A 12,409-nucleotide genomic window follows, 5' to 3' on the forward strand; every position below is an offset into this window, starting at 1 on the left:
GTGTTTGTCCTGCCTCTAGGGGGGAATACAGGAGCTCCCAGAATCCCCAGGAAAAGGCCATGCCCACACAGAGACATTATTGACTATGACCTGATTGACAGGCTAGACTACACCCCTTCTCTCAAATTAACGGCAGATTATGTAACTACCACAAACAGACTAAAACTCTCCCTGGTTCTGCACCATCCTTAAAATTGCTTAAAGGACAAGCCAGTCAGGGTGCAGTGTAGCATCGATGAAACATACAACTTCCCTCTAATTCTTGAACACTTCCTCACCCCCGCTATCATGATACCAATTCTACCTTACAAATCTGGCTAGAACAGAGGCTGTACACTGGTACAGATAGGAACTGGAAATACAGGGAATCCAGGACAGATGAACCCCTCAGGACCAAGGGTGAGAGTGGCGATACCTGGAGGGTGGAGGGAAGGTGGGATTAAAAAGGGGAACTGATCATAAGGATCTACATATAACCCCCTCCCTGGGTGCTATAGTTTATTGTGCCAGCCTGGCCGATAAACACAAGTAGGATTAACTGAAGGGCAGAGGGATAAATGGCTCAGTGAGCCTCACCTTGGTTGTTCTGTGCCTCAGTTTAAAGGGGTACACTACCTGTGGGATGCCTAGCCTGTGGACTGTGTCGCTGTAAGTTGAGGTCCCTTTAAGCCCACACGATTGGAATGTTCATCTCTGGAGCTGGGGACTGACAGTTGATGACAGTTGAGGACCTGCCTTGCTGTTTGCTGCCTGGGTATATATAGCCCAGCTCTTTCTACAGAAGGGGACTGGCACCTGGCAGCTCTCAAAACTTGAAGGACTGCTAGTGTCTCACTGCTTTATAATTTAACTGTTAATTTCTTGTATTATCTATCTGTATATTATTTAACGGTTTATTTCTTGAATTATATATCTATATAAATATATTTATATATAATTACTAGCAATCTGGTTTGTTTCTCTAGAGAACCCTGTCCAGGGGAGGGACAACAGAAAAATGGGTGACAGGAGACATCAGACAGTGTGAAACATGATATAATAATAATGTATAAATTATCAAGACTTAGTGAGGCACCTGATCACGAAGGTGGTTTTCCCAGGGCGAGGCTTATCCATTGCACTCCGGATGTGCTGACCCCTGTGATTTCCCCAAATGTGGGAAACTCGACTGCAGAATTTGTGGTAGTGGGGGACTGCATTCACGTGCGCACTCTCCTGTTTTAAAAAAAAAAAGACTTAGGGAGTGGGATGTGGGGAGGGAGGGGGGAAATGAGCTGATACCAAGGGCTCAAGTAGAAAGCAAGTGTTTTGAGAATGATGAGGGCAACAAATGTGCAAATGTGCTTGACACAATGGATCTATGTATGGATTGTGATGAGAGCTGTATGAGCCCCCAGTAAAATGATTTATTTTTTTAATTGCTGTTAGGTGTGAAGCCATTGCTGTAGCTGCTGTGTCCACTCAGCTCCTCAGGGTGCTTCGTTTTTATCTCTGACCCTCTGCTTTACCAACTCCCCTTTCCAGGGACTTGTCTCTCCTGATCACATGACCAACATCTCTGAGATGAAAGCTCACTTCTGAGCATTCTGACCATACAAGTTTTAAGACCAATTTGTTTGTTTTATTGAACAAAAGTCCCCAGGACTTTCAATAATTTTTCGCCAATGCCACAATCCAAATGCATCCATTTTCTTAAGGTCTTCTGTATTCAATGTGCAACTTTCACATGCATATGAGGTGATTGAAAATATCATGGCTTAGCTCAGGTACACATTGATCCTCAAATAAGTCTTGTGCACGATATTTGCCCAATCCAACATATCATTTAATTTCTTCACTGCTGCTTCCATGAGCATTGATTGTGGAGCTTGGTAAAATGAAATCCTTGACAACTTCAGTCATTCCAACGTTTCTCATGATATTATTCATTGGTTCTATTAAGAGAATTGTGGTTGTCTTTACATTAAGTTGCATTCCATACTGCAGTCTTTCATCTTCATCAGGAAGTGCTTCAAGCCTTCCTCTCTTTCAGCAACCAAGGTTGTGTCATCTGTATACCAAATATTTTCAATAAGCCTTCCTCCGATCCTGAAACCACATTCTTCCTCACATAGCCGAGTTCTTGGGTTATTTGCTTAGCATACAGATTGACTAAGAATGAGGAAAGGGATACCACCTTAAGACGTACCATTCCTGATTGTAAACCATCAGACTCTCCTTGTTCTGTTTCAATGACAAGAAATCTGTGTTGAACTATGTACAGATTCCATATGAGCACCATTAAGTTTTCTGGGATATCCATTCTTCAAAATGTTATCGATAGTCTGTTAAGCTCTGCATGGTTGAATGCCTTTGCATATCCCATCAAACACAAGTAAGCATCTTTGGGCATTCTCTGCTTTTAATTAACATCCACTTGATGTCAGCAGCGATAGCCTTCTTCCTACATCCTCTTCTCAACTGGCTTGAATTTCTGGTAGCACCCTGTCAATATACTGCTGCAATCATTTTTTAATTATCTTCAACTAGATTTTACTTGTCTGTGATATTAATGATATTATTCAATAATTTGCATCCTGGTGGTCACTTTTTTTTAATAAGCGTAAATATGGGTCTCTTCTAGTTGTCTGATCAAATTTTTTGACAAGACCAGTGAGTACTTCCTGTACTTCACCGGCTTGTTTGAACATCTCAATTGGTATAACATCAGTTCATGGAATCTATGGGATTTCCCCACAAACTTTTTGAAGTGTGTGTGCGCGTGTGTGTCCCCCTAAGGGCCCTGTAGTGGCCCCAATCTCTAATTGAAGTTATTTGTGTCATGTCTCTTTTTTCCTTTGCGAATTAACTGCAGATTTTTATTTTTATTGACCTTTACAAAGAAGCATCCTCTGGATTGTGTTATTCCAGGCAGAGTAAATCACCTGGTGTTCTTATTCAGAATGGCCACTATCAGCCCATTTGAGATCACAAATGCCTAGGATATTGATCTTTGTGCAATACGTTTCCTATCTTATCACTTCCAATTTTCCTAGACTCATATTTCACACATCCTAAATTCTCACAATTTGCAGGTGTTTGCAGCTGTTTCTCCTTACTTGGAGTCGTACCCCACGAGCAAATGAAGATCATGAAACCTCCACTCTCACAGGTTTTACCAGATTCATATCAACATGGTCAACTTGCTCCCCCTCGGTCACATTTTGATTGCCCTCTGACCCCAGGGGTGCGCCCTCTGCCACTATCTCAGACAATGTTCTGCTTCCATTCATTAGAGTTTCATAATCTGACAATGTTTCAAAACCAACCATAAGGTTTTCAGTGGCTTCTTGCTCTGAGGTGAGCAGCTGATTCCTTCTTCATCATCTGCTCTTTGTCGGGAAGCTCTGCTGAAACCTGCTCACTCTGGGTGACCCTGCTGGTCACTTGAAACACCAGTGACATAACTTCCAGTCTCACAGCAGCACACAAGCCACCGCGGTATGACAAACGGACCAACAGGTGGTGGATCCATAGACATCGAGAACTATAAATCTCTGTCTGAGAGGTGCCCTTTCACATCCCCTAAATTTGAGCATGCTGGAGTTTTGTTGTTATTCATCTCTTAAATATTTTCTAATTTGCTTGGGGGTTTTAAAATGTCCATTTATTTATGCATCATTTTGTTCCTTTGAAGAGAACTTTTTTCCTGCTTTCGATTTCTAGTTTCCGCTGTGATCTGGTAAGATGTGTGATAAGTATGTTTAGATTATTTGAGGTTTGTTTTGTGGCCTACCACACCATCTACCTGAAGATTGACTCCTGTGGACTCTTGTTTGAATGGGTGTTCTGTCTGTCTGTCTGTCTGTGTGTCTGTTAGGATTATATGGTGCTCAAGCCTCCTTCTATTCCTTACTGGTGTTTTCGTCCATATGTTCTGTCCATCTTTGAAAATGGTGTATAGGCGAAGGAAGCTGATGGTGCCCGGCTATCAAAAGATATAGCATCTGGGGCCTTAAAGGCTTGAAGATAAACAAGCAGCCATCTAGCTCAAAAGCAACAAAACCACATGGAAGAAGCACACCAGCCTGTGCGATGACAAGGTGCCGAAGAGATCAGCTATCAGGCATCATCAGAACAAAAAATCATATCATAGTGAATGCGGTGGGGAGTACCAAGTGGAGACCCAAAACCCATGTGTAGGCCACTGAGCATCCCCTTACACAAGGGTCTCAAGGAGGAGACAAGCCAGTCAGGGTGAGATGTAGCAATGATGAAACATACAACTTTCCTCCTCCCCCACTATCATGATCCCAATTCTACCTTACAAATCGGGCTAGAACAGAGGATGTACACTGGTACAGATAGAAACGGGAAACACAGGGAATCCAGGGCGGATGATCCCTTCAGGACCAGTGGTGTGAGTGGCGATACTGGGAGAGTAGAGGGAGGGTGGGTTGGAAAGGGGGAACCGATTACAAGAATCTACATGTGACCTCCTTCCTGGGGGATGGACAAAAGTAAGTGGGTGAAGGGAGACGTTGGAGAAGGTAAAATATGACAAAACAATAATTTATAAATTATCAAGGGTTCATGAGGGAATGGGGAGCAGGGAGGGAGGGGAAAATGAGGAGCTGATGTCAGGGGCTTAGGTGGAGAGCAAATGTTTTGAGAATGATGAGGACAATGAATATACAAATGTGCTTTATACAATTGATGTATGTATGGATTGTGATAAGAGTTGTATGAGCCCATAATAAAATGATTTTTTAAAAGAAAATGGTGTATTCAAGTCGCCAATTATTATTTGATTCTGTCAATGTTTGCTTCCTATATTTGGTGGTTATGTTTTTAGGTGTATTTTTGTTCCCCATTATTATATATCTTCTTGATACACTTTATTGATATATAATGTCCTTCTTTTTCTCTGTTTTCTGATAATATTAGTATACCTGCCACTGCTCCCTTTTGGCTACTATTTGAATGGAATATTTGTATGGAAAATTTTTTCCTATCCTCTCCTTCTTACCTTACTTGTGTTTTGGATCTAGAGTGAGACACATCTAGACAGCATATGGTTAAATCATGTTTTGTTTTTCTTTAATATGCTCTTGACCCCTGCTATGGTTTATTGTGCCAGCCTGGCCGATAAACACAAGTAGGATTAACTGAAGGGCAGAGGGATAAATGGCTCGGTGAGCCTCACCTTCCTTGTTCTGTGCCTCCGTTTAAAGGGATACACTACCTGTGGGATGCCTAGCCTATGGACTGCGTCGCTGTAAGTTGAGGTCCCTTTAAGCCCACACGATTGGAATGTTCATCTCTGGAGCTGGGGACTGACAGTTGATGACAGTTGGGGACCTGCCTTGCTGTTTGCTGCCTGGGTATATATAGCCCAGATCTCTCTACAGAAGGGGATTGGCAACTGGCAGCTCTCAAGCCTTGAAGGACTGCTAGTGTCTCACTGCTTTATAATTTAACTGTTAATTTCTTGTATTATCTATCTGTATATTATTTAATGGTTTATTTCTTGAATTATATATCTATCTTTATAAATATATTTATATATAATTACTAGAAATCTGGTTTGTCTCTCTGGAGAACCCTGTCCAGTACAACCCCTTTATTGGAGAATTCATTCATTTACATTTAGAGCCATTACTGATAAGGAAGGACTTATTTTCCATAATGATATTTGCTGTTTGTTTGTCTTATTTTTGTTTATAATTTTTCCTTACTGCTTTTTTTTGTTTGAATTGATTTTGTCTACTGAACTACTTTAGTTTCTTTCTTTTTTTCTTTTATGTGTATTTTTAAAAGTATGTTCTTTGTGGTCACCTTGGGGAATTACACTTAATAGCCTACATTTATAATAATCCAAATTGAATCAATACCCACTCCAATAGTATATGAAAATTCTTCCAGAATTCTATATGGTATTTCCCCTCTTCTTATGTAGTGGTTGTCACAAATTGCATCTTTATATATTGTGTGACTGATATCACAGATTTATCATAATTTTCTGTACGGGTCTTTTCAGTGATGTGTTGTAGTTAGGCGCCGCTAAGCCTGTCCCGACCTATCAGAAGCCTCTGCACAACAGAGGGACACACCGCCCAGTCCTGCACCCTCCTCACCATGGCTGTTCTGATTGAGCTGGTATTGTAGCCACTGTGTCAATGCGATGTAGGACCGAAAAAGTGGGGTTACAAACTGGAAATTCCACAATGGTGATTTTAATATTTGCCCACGTGGTGACCTTTACTGAAAATCATTATTTCTTAACATGGTTTAGAGTTAAATTCTAGAATCAATCTGAACAACTCCCTTTAGAACAGCGGTTCTCAACCTGTGGGGCGCGACTCCTTTGGGGGTCGAACGACCCTTTCACTGGGTCACCAATTCATAACAGTAGCAAAATTGCAGTTACAAGGTAGCAATGAAAATAACTTTACGGTTGGGGGTCACCACAATGTGAGGAGCTGTGTTAAAGGGTTGCGGCATGAAGGTTGAGAACCACGGCTCTAGAATCTCTTGTAGGCCAGGTCTCGCACTAACAGAGTCCTCCGTCTTCCGCTGCCCTCCACACTTCTTATTATGAATTAGAAAGGGGATAACATCCAATCATGGGTTTTGCATCTCTCAATGTAAACAACCTATCGAACCTGCCAATGGATTGCCCTGTTCTCCCTCTGGCCATATTTTTTAAACTATTCCTCTTTTTAAAAAAAATCTTTTATTAGGGGCTCATACAACTCTTATCACAATCCATACATACATCAATTGTGTCAAGCACATTTGTACATTCATTGCCTTCATCATTCTCAAAACATTTGCTTTCCACCTAAGCCCCTGACATCAGCTCCTCATTTTTCCCCTTTCTTCTCTGCTCCCCCTCCTTCATGAACTCTTGATAATTTATAAATTATTATTTTGTCATATTTTGCCCTGTCCGACGTCTCCCTTCACTCACTTCTCTTTTGTCCATCCCCCAGGAAGGAGGTCACATGTAGATTCTTGTAATCGGTTCCCCCTTTCCAACCCACCCTCCCTCTACCCTCCCAGTATTGCCACTCACACCACTGGTCCTGAAGGGATCATTCGCCCTGGATTCCCTGTGTTTCCCGTTTCTATCTGTACCAGTGTACATCCTCTGTTCTAGCCAGATTTGTAAGGTAGAATTGGGATCATGATAGTGGAGGAGGAGGAAGCATTTAGGAACTAGAGGAAAGTTGTATGTTTCATCATTGTTACGTCTCACCCTGACTGGCTTGTCTCCTCCTTGAGAGCCCTCTGTAAGGGGATGTCCAGTGGCCTACAAATGGGCTTTGGGTCTCCACTCCACATTCACTATGATATGATTTTTTTGTTCTGATGATGCCTGATAGCTGATCCCTTTGACACCTTGTCATCGCACAGGCTGGTGTGCTTCTTCCATGTGGGCTTCGTTACTTTTGAGCTAGATGGCTGCTTGTTTACCTTCAAGCTTTTAAGACCCCGAAGCTATATCTTTCGATAGCCAGGCACCCTCAGCTTTCTTCACCACGTTTGCTTGTGCACCCATTTGTCTTCAGCGATCGTATTAGGGAGGTGAGCGCACAATGATATGACTGTGTTTGGGTTTTTTTGCTGGTTCACCATTTGTCAACTCTTCGTCTTATAGTCCAGTATCTTCTCCTTCACCTGAGTGAAGCCTCTGGCTTCCCCTTTCCATCCCTGAGAGCCACCAGTCTTTCTTTCGGCATGAAAACCTTTTCCTGATTTAAAATTAAAAATGGTCTCATACAATATTTTCCTTTTGTGTTTGACTAACTTCCCTCATCATAATGTTCTCCACATCCATCCATATCGTGAGATCTTTCAGAGTTCCATCATTTTTCAATGAAGTATAACATCCCATTGTGTGTGTACCCAAGTTTATTTATGCATTTTTCCACCGATGGGCCTTTAGCTCGTCTCCATCTTCCTGCTGTTGTGACTAGTGCTGGCATGAACATGAGTGTGCACATGCTTGTTCGTGCTTTGCGGTTTACTTCTGAAGGTTGTATGTCAAATAGCACTATTTCCGGGTTAGATGACATTGCTATTCCCAAATGTTTGAGGAAGCATCACTCCACTTCCCATGATGGGCAGATGGTTTTTACATCCAACCAGCACGTATGAAGGTCTCGATCTCTTGGCATCCCCTCCAACATTTGTTGTTTCCTGCTTTTTAAATTTTAGCCTTGATGTCCGTGCTGGTGTGAGGCGGTTTCTTGTCATTTTTTTTATTTTCATGTCAGTCATGGAGAGTGGTGGACAGTATTTCTTCATATGTTTACTGGTGTCTTCCTGGGTGAACTGTCTGTTCATGTCCTCTGCTCATTTCTTAATTGGATTATTTATATGTCTTTTTCTTGGTGACGTTTTGAAGCTTTCTGTACGTTTAGACATTAGTCCCTTGTCCATAGGTCATTGCTAAAATTTCCCCTCAAGGTGTGGGTTCTGTTTTTGATGCACCTGGTTTCGTCTTCTTAGGAGGACCCAGGCACCTCTTCTTTCTCTTGCTGTTTGTGCGTATTTCATTCTGCTTGGTGGTGTGTTTATGCCATGTGTTAGGACCTCATGTTTGTCCCTGTTTTTTTCCCCATTGATGATCTTTATGGTTCTGGGGTTTATATTTAGGTGTATAATGCATCTTGAGTTCATTTTTTTTATATGGAGTGAGGTATGGGTCCTGATTCCTTCTCTTGGAAATGGAAATCCAATTTTCCCACAAAGTTTGCTGACGACACTAATTCTGTCCCCCATTTAATTGTTTTCAATCCTTTGTCAAGATTGGTTGTCTGTAGGTGGGTAAGTTTACTTTGGGGTTCTCTAGTCTCCTCCGTTGTTGTATGTATTTACTCCTTCATTTTCGGTTTATCTGAAACAAGTCTCAATTCCTTCATCGTTGGTGTCTTTATATCACCAGACATAGAATTCTTTGATAATAGTTCTTTTTCTTTTCGTCTTTATGTTTTCTGAGGCTAACATTGCTATGGATATTATTGATAAAATGGAAACAAAACACCAACTGCCATCAAGTCTATTCCAACCCATAGCAACCCTCTACAGAGTTTCTGAGCCTATACATCTTTATAGGACCAGATAGTCTCAGCTTTCACCCTTGGAGTGGCTGGTGGGATTGAATTGGCCACCTTGCTGTCCCTAACACCTTTCAGGACTTTCTTTTTGTTTTTCAAAATTTGAATATATTGTGTCTTGGCACGACGCTCTACTAGTTTGTTCCTATTGATAAAGACCCATGGTTGCAGTCTTTAAAATGGATTACATCTCAATGCAAAGAAAACCCAAATTCTCAGAACTAGATCAATAGTTATCATGCTAAACGGAGAAAACATTAAAATGGTCAGATTTCATCATGCTTGGATTCACAATCAATGCTGACAGAAGCAGCAGTCTAGGCATTAAGCAACATATTGCACTGGAAAATCCGCTGCATAAGACTTCTTTAAAGTGTTGAAAAGCAAGAATGTCTTCATTGTTGAGGCAGGTCTAAGACGTGCTGCCCAAAGCCAGGGTGTTTTCAATCACCCCACATGCATGTTTCAGTTGGACACCGAACAGAGAAGACTGCAGAAGGTTGGATGCATTTGAATTAAGAAGTATATTAAAAGTTCCATTGACTGCCGAAAAAACAAACACATCTGCCCCGGAAGAAGTAGAGCCAGAATGTTCCTTGGAGGCAAGAATGGCTGGGCTTCCGCTCAACTGTTTTGGTCGTGTTGTCAGCGAGAGAAGCGCCTGGAGCAGGGCACCATGCTCGGTCAAGAAGATGAGGAAGCTCCTCCACCAGAGGGATTGACACAGTGGCTGCAACAATGGCCTCAACCACAAGCACAGTTGGGGAGGATGTCACGTGCTGGGCAGTGCTGCATCCAGTTGTACATTGGGTCTTTCTGCATCAGAACCTACTGGATGGCACCCAATAACCACCACAACACGTGCAGTTCATTGAGTTTCTTGGGTGTGCAGCTGCAAGTCTTTCATCAATTGGGGGGGATTTTCAGCCACTATTTTTTTTTCAAATATAGACAGTCGCAGGGGTTCTAAACAAAATCTCTTCTTATGTGTGTCTTTAAGTCGAATTTATAGATATATGTCAAGAACGGGTGCATGCCATGATCATTTAGCTTTACTTTAGTGTGAGAAAAGGCTGAAAGTCTTTTCAATGATCTCAAGGTTGCATGTGCTGTAAGTGAAAGTGATTTTGAGCAATAGGGATTAGTTTGTTTCAAAGTGAGAGAAAATTGATATAACCTTAAAGGACAAAGTCCAAGTTGTCTGTAACTCAAAAAACATTCATAATCTGAGGACTTACTCAGTGGTTCTATCTCTTTCTCTCTCTTTCACTCATTTTTGAGACTCCCATAATGCGTAAGATGGTCTATGTCATGGGGTACCAAAGAACACTTTCTTCATTTATTTTTCTCTCCTGTTCCTCAGACTAGTGATTTCAATTGTCCTATATCTTAAAATATGTTGATTTTGGGGGTGGGAGGTGGGTGTTGGGTAAGTTCAGATCTGCTGTTAAACCCCTCATGTGAGTTTTAAAATTTTAAGTTATTATAGCTTAAGCTCCAGAATTTCTGTTTGCTTCCTTTGTATAATTTTGATCTCTTCAGTAATATCTCATTTGGTTCATCTAGCAGTTTCCTGATGTCCTTTAGATATTCGTACATGCTTTCCTTTAGCTCTTTTGAATATAGTTAAGAGAGTTGTTTTAAACTTTTGTTTGGCAAGTCTAAAGTCTAGACTTCATAAGGGACAATTTATAATGCTTTATTCTGTTCCTTTAAATGAATCATCTTTATTTCTTTGTATACCTTGTGATTTTTCAAATAGAAAATTAACTATTTATATATTATAAAGGAGTGACTTTGGTTTCTAAAATTTTTTATTAAAGGATAATTTTATTTTAGGCTCTTACAGCTCTTATAAAAACCCATGCATCAATTGTGTCACGTATGTTTATACATGTTGTCATTATTTTATAAATATTTGCTTTATATTGAGTCCTTGGTATCAGCTCTTTTTCCCTGCCTCTCTGCCCCCACCTTTGTGACCCCTTGATAAAGTATAAATTATTATTATTTTCATATTTTACACTGACCGCTGTCTCCCTTCACCCACATTTCTGTTGTTCATCCCCTTGGAGTGTGTGTGGTTATATGTCCATGATTGGCATGGGTTCCCCCTTCCTCCTCCCCTCTCCCCAACTTCCCCCCAATCTCCCGGTATTGCTACTCCCATTCCTTTTCCTGGATTCTGTGTGTAGTGAGCTCTTATCTCTTATCTGTACCTGTGCACACGCTCTGGTCTAGCCCGAAGTGAAAGGCAAGACTGGGGTAATGATAGTGAGGGGTGAGGAAGTCTTAAGGAACCAGAGGAATTATTGTGTGTTTTGTCACTGTGCCCTGGTTGACTCATTCCTCCCTAGTGACCCTTTTGTGAGGGGATGTCCCATTGTCTACAGATGGGTTTTGTGTCTCTGCTCCAATGCCCCTCATTCTCAACATGTTTTTGTTGTTAGTGGTGGTGATGTTGATAGTTTGTTTGTTTTGGGTCTTCTGATGCCTGTTACCAGATTCCATCAACACTTCATGATAGCACAGACTGGTGTACTTCATCTGTGTGGGCTTGTTGCTTCTCTGCTAGATGGTCCCTTGTTTAACTTCAAGCCTTCAAGATCCCAGATGCTGAATCTTTTGATAGCTGGGCACCATCAGCTTTCTTCACCACATTTGCTTGTGCACCCATTTTGTCTTCAGCAATTGTGGTGAGAGGGTGAGTGAGCATCACAGAATGCCAGGTTGTTAGAACAAAGTGTTCTTGCATTGAGGGAGGGGAAGAACAGAGGCTTAAAGTCTGTCCACTACCTCAGTGTATTGCCATATAGATCTATGTACACAGGCCAATACCTCTATTATTATGAATTAATGTATTTACATTTGGACACACCTATGCTTATACCTCTATGCATAGCTTTGCTTCTTAGATCTTTCCTTTGTTTCCTTTTACCTTCTTCCTGCCCTACCATCACACTCCCTCTACTTCCACCTCTTAAGTAATTCCTCTCAGCTATTGCTCTAATGGAGTAACTTTGAAAGTCAGATGAGCTTTCTTCCCCAGGGCTACATTTTGTTTTCCTTGGTCCATTAGTATCGTACATTCTCCAACATACCCACCCCCCCATTTTTTGCAAAAATTCCATTTCTTGTCAAGTGTGGTGAGATGGTTAAGGTTTATTGTGCTAACCTGGCCGATAAACACATGCGGGATTAATTGAAGGGTGGAGCGATAAATGGCTCAGTGAGCCTCGCCTTTCTTGTTCTTGGGTTTCTTGCTCTCGGATGTTCCCTGCTTCAGTTAGCAAGGCTCACTTCCT

General features: G+C 41.4%; 1 non-coding gene across 1 annotated transcript; it reads left to right on the top strand.

The window, feature by feature from the left end:
* Positions 1-1,050: 1,050 nt before the first annotated feature.
* LOC142441784 (U1 spliceosomal RNA) lies at positions 1,051-1,216 on the top strand. Its single transcript, XR_012783125.1, has one exon. It is a non-coding gene; the product is annotated as a U1 spliceosomal RNA (small nuclear RNA).
* The last annotated feature ends 11,193 nt before the right edge of the window (positions 1,217-12,409 follow it).

The sequence above is a fragment of the Tenrec ecaudatus genome, chromosome 2, assembly GCF_050624435.1.
Source record: "Tenrec ecaudatus isolate mTenEca1 chromosome 2, mTenEca1.hap1, whole genome shotgun sequence".
In the NCBI taxonomy this organism is placed as follows: Eukaryota; Metazoa; Chordata; class Mammalia; order Afrosoricida; family Tenrecidae; genus Tenrec; species Tenrec ecaudatus.